The 9,384-nt window shown below is 62.6% G+C and overlaps 1 non-coding gene across 1 annotated transcript; it reads right to left on the bottom strand.

Moving 5' to 3' along the window:
- Positions 1 to 7,805: 7,805 nt before the first annotated feature.
- Positions 7,806 to 7,924, bottom strand: LOC131861549 (5S ribosomal RNA). Its single transcript, XR_009360622.1, has one exon. It is a non-coding gene; the product is annotated as a 5S ribosomal RNA (ribosomal RNA).
- Between the last annotated feature and the right edge of the window lie 1,460 nt (positions 7,925 to 9,384).

Genomic DNA, 9,384 nt, shown 5'->3' with positions numbered 1-9,384 from the left:
GTTATGAGCTTGTCGCAGTGTGTACTTAGCAAACCGCGACCCACGTGCGAATCCACCCCGGCCACCCACCCCCGTCGAGGTGCACACCCTCCCTCGCGAAGTGCGCCCCGTTCGCCAAGTGTGAGCCCTGCCCGGGTGCGCGCACCTTGCTAGGGCGTCGGGTGTGCACCCGGCCCGGCCTACGTGCGTGCACCTGGAGGGGGCGTCGTGTGCGTGCAGTGTCCCGTCTGCAACGCGGTGCCCACACACCACCTCGGGCGCAACGACCTGCGCTCACATGTGGGCCGAGTGCACCTTGGTGCATGTTCGGGGCGCCTCGGGTGCACGCTCGATCTTGCCCCGGTGCACCAAGGCGCTCGGTTTGCCCCGGGTGCGCACTTGGTGCAAGGTGGGCACCCAAAATAGGGATCAAGCACCAAAACACAAGTTTCGGGATGCAAAATGGGACCCAAGGACCACAAATGCGTTCCAAGACCCATGATGGGTCCACGAGAACAAAAATGTGTTCCGAGACTTAATAAACAAATATTGGGTTTTAGGAGAAGAAACATGCTCTGATGCCCAAAACGAGAATCGACCCCGAAAAGGCCACAGGCCAAAAGTGGGATGCGAGACAAAAAAAAATGGGACCCGAGGACCAAAATTGGGTTCCCAGGTCGAAGACAGGGCAACCGGACAAGAAACGACCTCTAAGGCTCGAAATGAGTCCCGACGACTAAAACTTGACAAGAAGCACCCATCAGGCACCCAACTCGACACCCATGGGATGCCGACCCACCCGGGCTTCCACCTAGCACACCTTGGCACCCACCCACCCTCGCACCCAACCTCGCACCCAACTTAGCACCTTTGAACCCACATTGGCACTCACCCTGACCCTGGCACCTTGGAACCCACATTGGCACTCACCTTGACCCTGGCACCCACCTTTGCACTCACCTTGGGACCCACCCTGGCTCCCACCTCGGCACCCACCCAGACACCCACCTTGGTTCCTTGGCACCCACCTTGGATCCTTGGCACCCACCCCGACACCCACCTTGGCACGCAACTTGGCTACTTGCCACCCACCTTGGCTCCTTGACGCCCACCCCGACAACCACCCCGTGACCTACCCTGGCTAGGGTTGGTGCACACCCACCCTGGTGCCCACCTTGGCACCCACCCTATGACCCACCTTGGCACGCACCTTAGTACCCACCCCGTTACCCACCCTAGGACCCACCCCGTGACCCACCTTGGCCAGGGTGGGTGCCTTGGTGCGCACAACTTGCCTGGGCTGCACACCAGGGCGGGCTCAAGATGGCACCCGCGTTCCGTTTTTTTCACTATCTTTCAAAACGGAAATTTTAAAATCTCATTTTTTTCTTTTTTTTGCCTTTTCTGGAAATTAGTGAAGGCAGCGCATCAAAGGTGCGCAATGCTGGTGCGAACCCGGGAGCGCTCCGATGTGTGCTCCAAGGTGCGGCGTGCACGAAGTCCGAGCCCGGTTTGCCCCGGGTGCGCACCTCGCGTGCACCTTCGCCGGGGTGAGCACCTTGGCTGGGTTGCGCGCCCTGGTGCGTACCAAGGAGCGCTCTGAAGTGTGCTCCAAGGTGCGGCGTGCACGAAGTCGGAGCCCGGTTTGCCCCGGGTGTGCACCTCGGGTGCGCACCTCGCGTGCACCTTCGCTGCGGTGGGCACCTTGGCTGGGTTGCGCGCCTTGGTGGGCACCATGCAGTGCACGAAGTCGGAGCCCGGTTTGCCCCGGGCGCGCACCTCCGCCAGGGTGGGCACCTTGGTGCGCACAACTTGCCTGGGCTGCGCACCAGGAAGGGCTCAAGATGGCACCCGCGTTCCGTTTTTTTCACTATCTTTCAGAACGGAAATTTTAAAATATCGTTTTTTTTTGCCTTTTCTGGAAATTAGTGAAGGCAGCGCATCAAAGGTGCGCAACGCTGGTGCGAACCTGGGAGCGCTCCGATGTGTGCTCCAAGGTGCGGCGTGCACGAAGTCGGAGCCCGGTTTGCCCCGGGTGCGCCCTGGTGGGCACCATGGTGCGCACCAAGGAGCGCTCCGAAGTGTGCTCCAAGGTGCGGCCTGCACGAAGTCGGAGCCCGGTTTGCCCCGGGTGTGCACCTCGGGTGGGCACCTTGGTGCGCATGCCTTGCCTGGGCTGCGCACCAGGGCGGGCTCAAGATGGCACCCGCGTTCCTTTTTTTTCACTATCTTTCAAAACGGAAATTTTAAAATCTCATTTTTTTTTGCCTTTTTCTGGAAATTAGTGAAGGCAGCGCATCAAAGGTGCGCACCTCGCTGCCCACCACGGTGCGCAACGCCGGTGGGCACCCGGGAGTGCTTCGAAGTGTGCTCCAAGGTGCTGCGTGCACGTTGTCGGAGCCCGGTTTGCCCCGGGTGCGCACCTCGCGTGCACCTTCGTCGGGGTGGGCACCTTGGCTTGGTTTGCCCCGGCTGCGCTCCGAAGCGGGGTTATTGGAGCGCCGCCTCTTTTTTTGTCGGAGCGTTTGGTGGGGTTTCTCGCATTGGCTCTTCCGAGGCCCGGTTGCCACCCTGGCGCGCACGAAGTCGGAAGTAGGGTTAATTGCCCGGGTGCGCACCTTTGCCAGGGTGGCACCTTACCTGGGCTGCGCACCAGGGCGGGCTCAAGATGGCACGCGCGTTCCGTTTTTTTCACTATCTTTCAAAACGGAAATTTTAAAATCTCCTTTTTTTTTTGCCTTTTCTGGAAATTAGTGAAGGCAGCGCATCAAAGGTGCGCACCTCGCTGCCCACCTTGGTGTGCTCTGAGGTGCGCACCCGGGAGCGCTACGAAGTGTGCTCCAAGGTGCGGCGTGCACGTTGTCGGAGCCCGGTTTGCCCCGGGTGCGCACCTCGCCTGCACCTTGGCCGGGGTGGGCACCTTGGCTGGGTTTGCCCAGGGTGCGCTCCGAAGCGGGGTTACTGGAGCGCCCCCTCTTTTTTTGTCAGAGAGTTTGGTGGGGTTTCTCGCATTGGCTCTTCCCAGGCCCGGTTGTTGGGTGCGCTCCCACCCTGGCGCGCGCGAAGTTGGAAGTTGGGTTAATTGCCCGGGCGCGCACCTTCGCCAGGGTGGGCACCTTGGTGCGCAAACCTTGGCTGGGCTGCGCACCAGGGCGGGCTCAAGATGGCACCAGCATTCCCTTTTTCTCACTATCTTTCAAAACGGAAATTTTAAAATCTCGTTTTTTTTTTGCCTTTTATGGAAATTAGTGAAGGCATCGCATCAAAGGTGCGCACCTCGCTGCCCACCTTGGTGTGCTCCGAGGTGCCCACCACGGTGCGCAACGCCGGTGCGAACCCGGGAGCGCCCCGATGTGTGCTCCAAGGTGCGGCGTGCACGAAGTCGGACCCCGGTTTGCCCCGGGTGCGCACCTCGCGTGCACCTTGGTGCGCACACCTTGGCTGGGTTGCGCGGCCTGGTGGGCACCATGGTGCGCACCAAGGAGCGCTCCGAAGTGTGCTCCAAGGTGCGGCGTGCACGAAGTAGGAGCCCGGTTTGCCCCGGGTGCGCACCTTCGCCGCGGTGGGCACCATGGCGTGCACGAAGTCGGAGCCCGGTTTGCCCCGGGTGCGCACCTCGCGTGCACCTTCGCCGGGGTGGGCACCTCGGCTGGGTTGCGCGCCCTGGTGCGCACCAAGGAGCGCTCTGAAGTGTGCTCCAAGGTGCGGCGTGCACGAAGTCGGAGCCCGGTTTGCCCCGGGTGTGCACCTCGCGTGCACCTTCGCTGCGGTGGGCACCTTGGCTGGGTTGCGCGCCTTGGTGGGCACCATGCAGTGCACGAAGTCGGAGCCCGGTTTGCCCCGGGCGCGCACCTCCGCCAGGGTGGGCACCTTGGTGCGCACAACTTGCCTGGGCTGCGCACCAGGAAGGGCTCAAGATGGCACCCGCGTTCCGTTTTTTTCACTATCTTTCAGAACGGAAATTTTAAAATATCGTTTTTTTTTGCCTTTTCTGGAAATTAGTGAAGGCAGCGCATCAAAGGTGCGCAACGCTGGTGCGAACCTGGGAGCGCTCCGATGTGTGCTCCAAGGTGCGGCGTGCACGAAGTCGGACCCCGGTTTGCCCCGGGTGCGCACCTCGCGTGCACCTTGGTGCGCACACCTTGGCTGGGTTGCGCGCCCTGGTGGGCACCATGGTGCGCACCAAGGAGCGCTCCGAAGTGTGCTCCAAGGTGCGGCGTGCACGAAGTCGGAGCCCGGTTTGCCCCGGGTGCGCACCTCGCGTGCACCTTCGCCGCGGTGGGCACCATGGCGTGCACGAAGTCGGAGCCCGGTTTGCCCCGGGTGCGCACCTCGCGTGCACCTTCGCCGGGGTGGGCACCTTGGTGTGCAGACCTTGGCTGGGTTGCGCGCCCTGGTGGGCACCATGGTGCGCACCAAGGAGCGCTCCGAAGTGTGCTCCAAGGTGCGGCCTGCACGAAGTCGGAGCCCGGTTTGCCCCGGGTGTGCACCTCGGGTGGGCACCTTGGTGCGCATGCCTTGCCTGGGCTGCGCACCAGGGCGGGCTCAAGATGGCACCCGCGTTCCTTTTTTTTCACTATCTTTCAAAACGGAAATTTTAAAATCTCATTTTTTTTTGCCTTTTTCTGGAAATTAGTGAAGGCAGCGCATCAAAGGTGCGCACCTCGCTGCCCACCACGGTGCGCAACGCCGGTGGGCACCCGGGAGTGCTTCGAAGTGTGCTCCAAGGTGCTGCGTGCACGTTGTCGGAGCCCGGTTTGCCCCGGGTGCGCACCTCGCGTGCACCTTCGTCGGGGTGGGCACCTTGGCTGGGTTTGCCCCGGCTGCGCTCCGAAGCGGGGTTATTGGAGCGCCGCCTCTTTTTTTGTCGGAGCGTTTGGTGGGGTTTCTCGCATTGGCTCTTCCGAGGCCCGGTTGCCACCCTGGCGCGCACGAAGTCGGAAGTAGGGTTAATTGCCCGGGTGCGCACCTTTGCCAGGGTGGGCACCTTACCTGGGCTGCGCACCAGGGCGGGCTCAAGATGGCACGCGCGTTCCGTTTTTTTCACTATCTTTCAAAACGGAAATTTTAAAATCTCCTTTTTTTTTTGCCTTTTCTGGAAATTAGTGAAGGCAGCGCATCAAAGGTGCGCACCTCGCTGCCCACCTTGGTGTGCTCTGAGGTGCGCACCCGGGAGCGCTACGAAGTGTGCTCCAAGGTGCGGCGTGCACGTTGTCGGAGCCCGGTTTGCCCCGGGTGCGCACCTCGCCTGCACCTTGGCCGGGGTGGGCACCTTGGCTGGGTTTGCCCAGGGTGCGCTCCGAAGCGGGGTTACTGGAGCGCCCCCTCTTTTTTTGTCAGAGCGTTTGGTGGGGTTTCTCGCATTGGCTCTTCCCAGGCCCGGTTGTTGGGTGCGCTCCCACCCTGGCGCGCGCGAAGTTGGAAGTTGGGTTAATTGCCCGGGCGCGCACCTTCGCCAGGGTGGGCACCTTGGTGCGCACACCTTGGCTGGGCTGCGCACCAGGGCGGGCTCAAGATGGCACCAGCATTCCCTTTTTCTCACTATCTTTCAAAACGGAAATTTTAAAATCTCGTTTTTTTTTTGCCTTTTATGGAAATTAGTGAAGGCATCGCATCAAAGGTGCGCACCTCGCTGCCCACCTTGGTGTGCTCCGAGGTGCCCACCACGGTGCGCAACGCCGGTGCGAACCCGGGAGCGCCCCGATGTGTGCTCCAAGGTGCGGCGTGCACGAAGTCGGACCCCGGTTTGCCCCGGGTGCGCACCTCGCGTGCACCTTGGTGCGCACACCTTGGCTGGGTTGCGCGGCCTGGTGGGCACCATGGTGCGCACCAAGGAGCGCTCCGAAGTGTGCTCCAAGGTGCGGCGTGCACGAAGTCGGAGCCCGGTTTGCCCCGGGTACGCACCTCGCGTGCACCTTCGCCGGGGTGGGCACCTCGGCTGGGTTGCGCGCCCTGGTGCGCACCAAGGAGCGCTCCGAAGTGTGCTCCAAGGTGCGGCGTGCACGAAGTCGGAGCCCGGTTTGCCCCGGGTGCGCACCTTCGCCGCGGTGCGCACCATGGCGTGCACGAAGTCGGAGCCCGGTTTGCCCCGGGTGCGCACCTCGCGTGCACCTTCGGCGGGGTTGCGCGCCCTGGTGGGCACCATGGTGCGCACCAAGGAGCGCTCCGAAGTGTGCTCCAAGGTGCGGCGTGCACGAAGTCGGAGCCCGGTTTGCCCCGGGTGCGCACCTCGCGTGCACCTTCGGCGGGGTTGCGCGCCCTGGTGGGCACCATGGTGCGCACCAAGGAGCGCTCCGAAGTGTGCTCCAAGGTGCGGCGTGCACGAAGTCGGAGCCCGGTTTGCCCCGGGTGCGCACCTCGCGTGCACCTTCGCCGCGGTGGGCACCATGGCGTGCACGAAGTCGGAGCCCGGTTTGCCCCGGGTGCGCACCTCGCGTGCACCTTCGCCGGGGTGGGCACCTCGGCTGGGTTGCGCGCCCTGGTGCGCACCAAGGAGCGCTCCGAAGTGTGCTCCAAGGTGCGGCGTGCACGAAGTCGGAGCCCGGTTTGCCCCGGGTGCGCACCTCGCGTGCACCTTCGCCAGGGTGGGCACCTCGGTGCGCACACCTTCTCAATGTTTTCTTGCCTTTTCTGGAAATTGGTGAAGGCAGCGCATCAAAGGTGCGCACCTCGGTGTGCTCCGAGGTGCGAACCCGAGAGCGCTCCGAGGTGCCCACGAAGTCGAAAGTCGGGTTAATTGCATTGTTTTCCCCGGGTGCGCTCCGAGGTGCGCAACATCGGCGCGCACCAAGGAGGGCTCCGAAGTGTGCTCCAAGGTGCGCACGATGGCGTGCACCTCTGGTGCGCACGATTCGGAGCTCGGTTTGACCGGGGTGCGCACACCTTGGCTGGGTTGCGCACCTTTTGTGCGCTCCAAGGTGCGCACGAAGTCGGAGCTCGGTTTGCCCCGGGTGCGCACCTTCGCCAGGGTGCGCACCTTGATGCGCACGCCTTGGCTGGGCTGCGCACCTTGGTGGGCGCCATGGTGCGCACCTTTCGTGCGCTCCAAGGTGCGCACGAAGTCGGAGCTCGGTTTGCCCCGGGTGCGCACCTTGGTGGGCGCCATGGTGCACTCCGAGGTGCCCAAGATTGGTGCGCACCAAGGAGCGCTCCGAAGTGCGCTCCAAGGTGCGCGCGAAGTCGAAAGTTGGGTTAATTGTCCGGTTTGCCTCGGGTGCGCACCTTGCGTGCACCTTCGCCAGGGTGGGCGCCTTGGTGCGCACACCTTGGCTGGGCTGCGCACACCTTGGCACCCGCGTTTCCTTCATTTTAAATTTTTTTTTTTTACAATCTCTCAAGTGGGAAATTCTATAATCTCAACTTTTTTTGCCTTTTCAGGAAACTTTTGAATGGAGCGCATCATTGGTGCGCTCCGAAGTGTGCTCCAAAGCTCTCTCCAGCTGCGTGCACCTGCCCCGGCCGCGCACCCGGCCCCGCCCAGCTTCGCTCACCTGTCCCGGGCGTCTGGTGCGGAACCTTAGAGTAAGAAACATCACCGTGCACCTTGGCCAACGTGCGCGACTCGACCGAGCGCGCACTGGCCGAGGTGCACACCGATTTCACCTGGGTGCGCGCGCAGCACCTCGGGCGCACCGGGGTGCGCGCACAACGCCCGGGTTGCACCGTGGCCTGTGTGCTCGGGGCGCCTCGGGTGCGCGCTCGGTGTCGCCCCCCCGCGCGCGCGGTAGTGCGGGCAGCGCACCCCGGCCCGGCCCGGCCCCGACGAGAACGCAACGGGCAAAAGGTTTATTCAAATAGCATTGCGACGCCCGGCGAAAAACTAAAAAAGGGTGCAACACCGGGACTTCCCGGGAGGTCACCCATCCCAGTACTACTCCGGCCCAAGCGCGCTTAACTGCGGAGTTCTGATGGGATCCGGTGCACTAACGCTGGTATGATCGCACCCGTTATGAGCTTGTCGCAGTGTGTACTTAGCAAACCGCGACCCACGTGCGAATCCACCCCGGCCACCCACCCCGTCGAGGTGCACACCCTCCCTCGCGAAGTGCGCCCCGTATCGCCAAGTGTGAGCCCTCGCCCGGGTGCGCGCACCTTGCTAGGGCGTCGGGTGTGCACCCGGCCCGGCCTACGTGCGTGCACCTGGAGGGGGCGTCGTGTGCGTGCAGTGTCCCGTCTGCAACGCGGTGCCCACACACCACCTCGGGCGCAACGACCTGCGCTCACATGTGGGCCGAGTGCACCTTGGTGCATGTTCGGGGCGCCTCGGGTGCACGCTCGATCTTGCCCCGGTGCACCAAGGCGCTCGGTTTGCCCCGGGTGCGCACTTGGTGCAAGGTGGGCACCCAAAATAGGGATCAAGCACCAAAACACAAGTTTCGGGATGCAAATGGGACCCAAGGACCACAAATGCGTTCCAAGACCCATGATGGGTCCACGAGAACAAAAATGTGTTCCGAGATCTTAATAAACAAATATTGGGTTTTAGGAGAAGAAACATGCTCTGATGCCCAAAACGAGAATCCGACCCCGAAAAGGCCACAGGCCCAAAAGTGGGATGCGAGACAAAAAAAAATGGGACCCGAGGACCAAAATTGGGTTCCCAGGTCGAAGACAGGGCAACCGGACAAGAAACGACCTCTAAGGCTCGAAATGAGTCCCGACGACTAAAACTTGACAAGAAGCACCCATCAGGCACCCAACTCGACACCCATGGGATGCCGACCCACCCGGCCTTCCACCCTAGCACACCTTGGCACCCACCCACCCTCGCACCCAACCTCGCACCCAACTTAGCACCTTTGAACCCACATTGGCACTCACCCTGACCCTGGCACCTTGGAACCCACATTGGCACTCACCTTGACCCTCGGCACCCACCTTTGCACTCACCTTGGGACCCACCCTGGCTCCCACCTCGGCACCCACCCAGACACCCACCTTGGTTCCTTGGCACCCACCTTGGATCCTTGGCACCCCACCCCGACACCCACCTTGGCACGCAACTTGGCTACTTGCCACCCACCTTGGCTCCTTGACGCCCACACCCCGACAACCACCCCGTGACCTACCCTGGCTAGGGTTGGTGCACACCCACCCTGGTGCCCACCTTGGCACCCACCCTATGACCCACCTTGGCACGCACCTTAGTACCCACCCCCGTTACCCACCCTAGGACCCACCCCGTGACCCACCTTGGCCAGGGTGGGTGCACCCACCCTGGTGCCCACCTTGGCACCCACCCATCCTAGCACCCAGCCTGTGACCGGGCTTGAACCCAACTTGCACCCGCACTCGTCTTGGCCAGTGTGGGTGCGCACCCATCCTGGCACCCACGTTGTGACACACCCTTTAACCCACGCACCCTAGCACCCACGTTGGCACCCACCTTGGAACCCAACCTAGCAA

Source organism: Cryptomeria japonica, unplaced genomic scaffold, assembly GCF_030272615.1.
Source record: "Cryptomeria japonica unplaced genomic scaffold, Sugi_1.0 HiC_scaffold_26, whole genome shotgun sequence".
Taxonomy (NCBI): domain Eukaryota; kingdom Viridiplantae; phylum Streptophyta; class Pinopsida; order Cupressales; family Cupressaceae; genus Cryptomeria; species Cryptomeria japonica.
The sequence above is the reverse complement of the archived record's forward strand: the minus strand, read 5'-3'. Positions and strand labels throughout refer to the sequence as shown.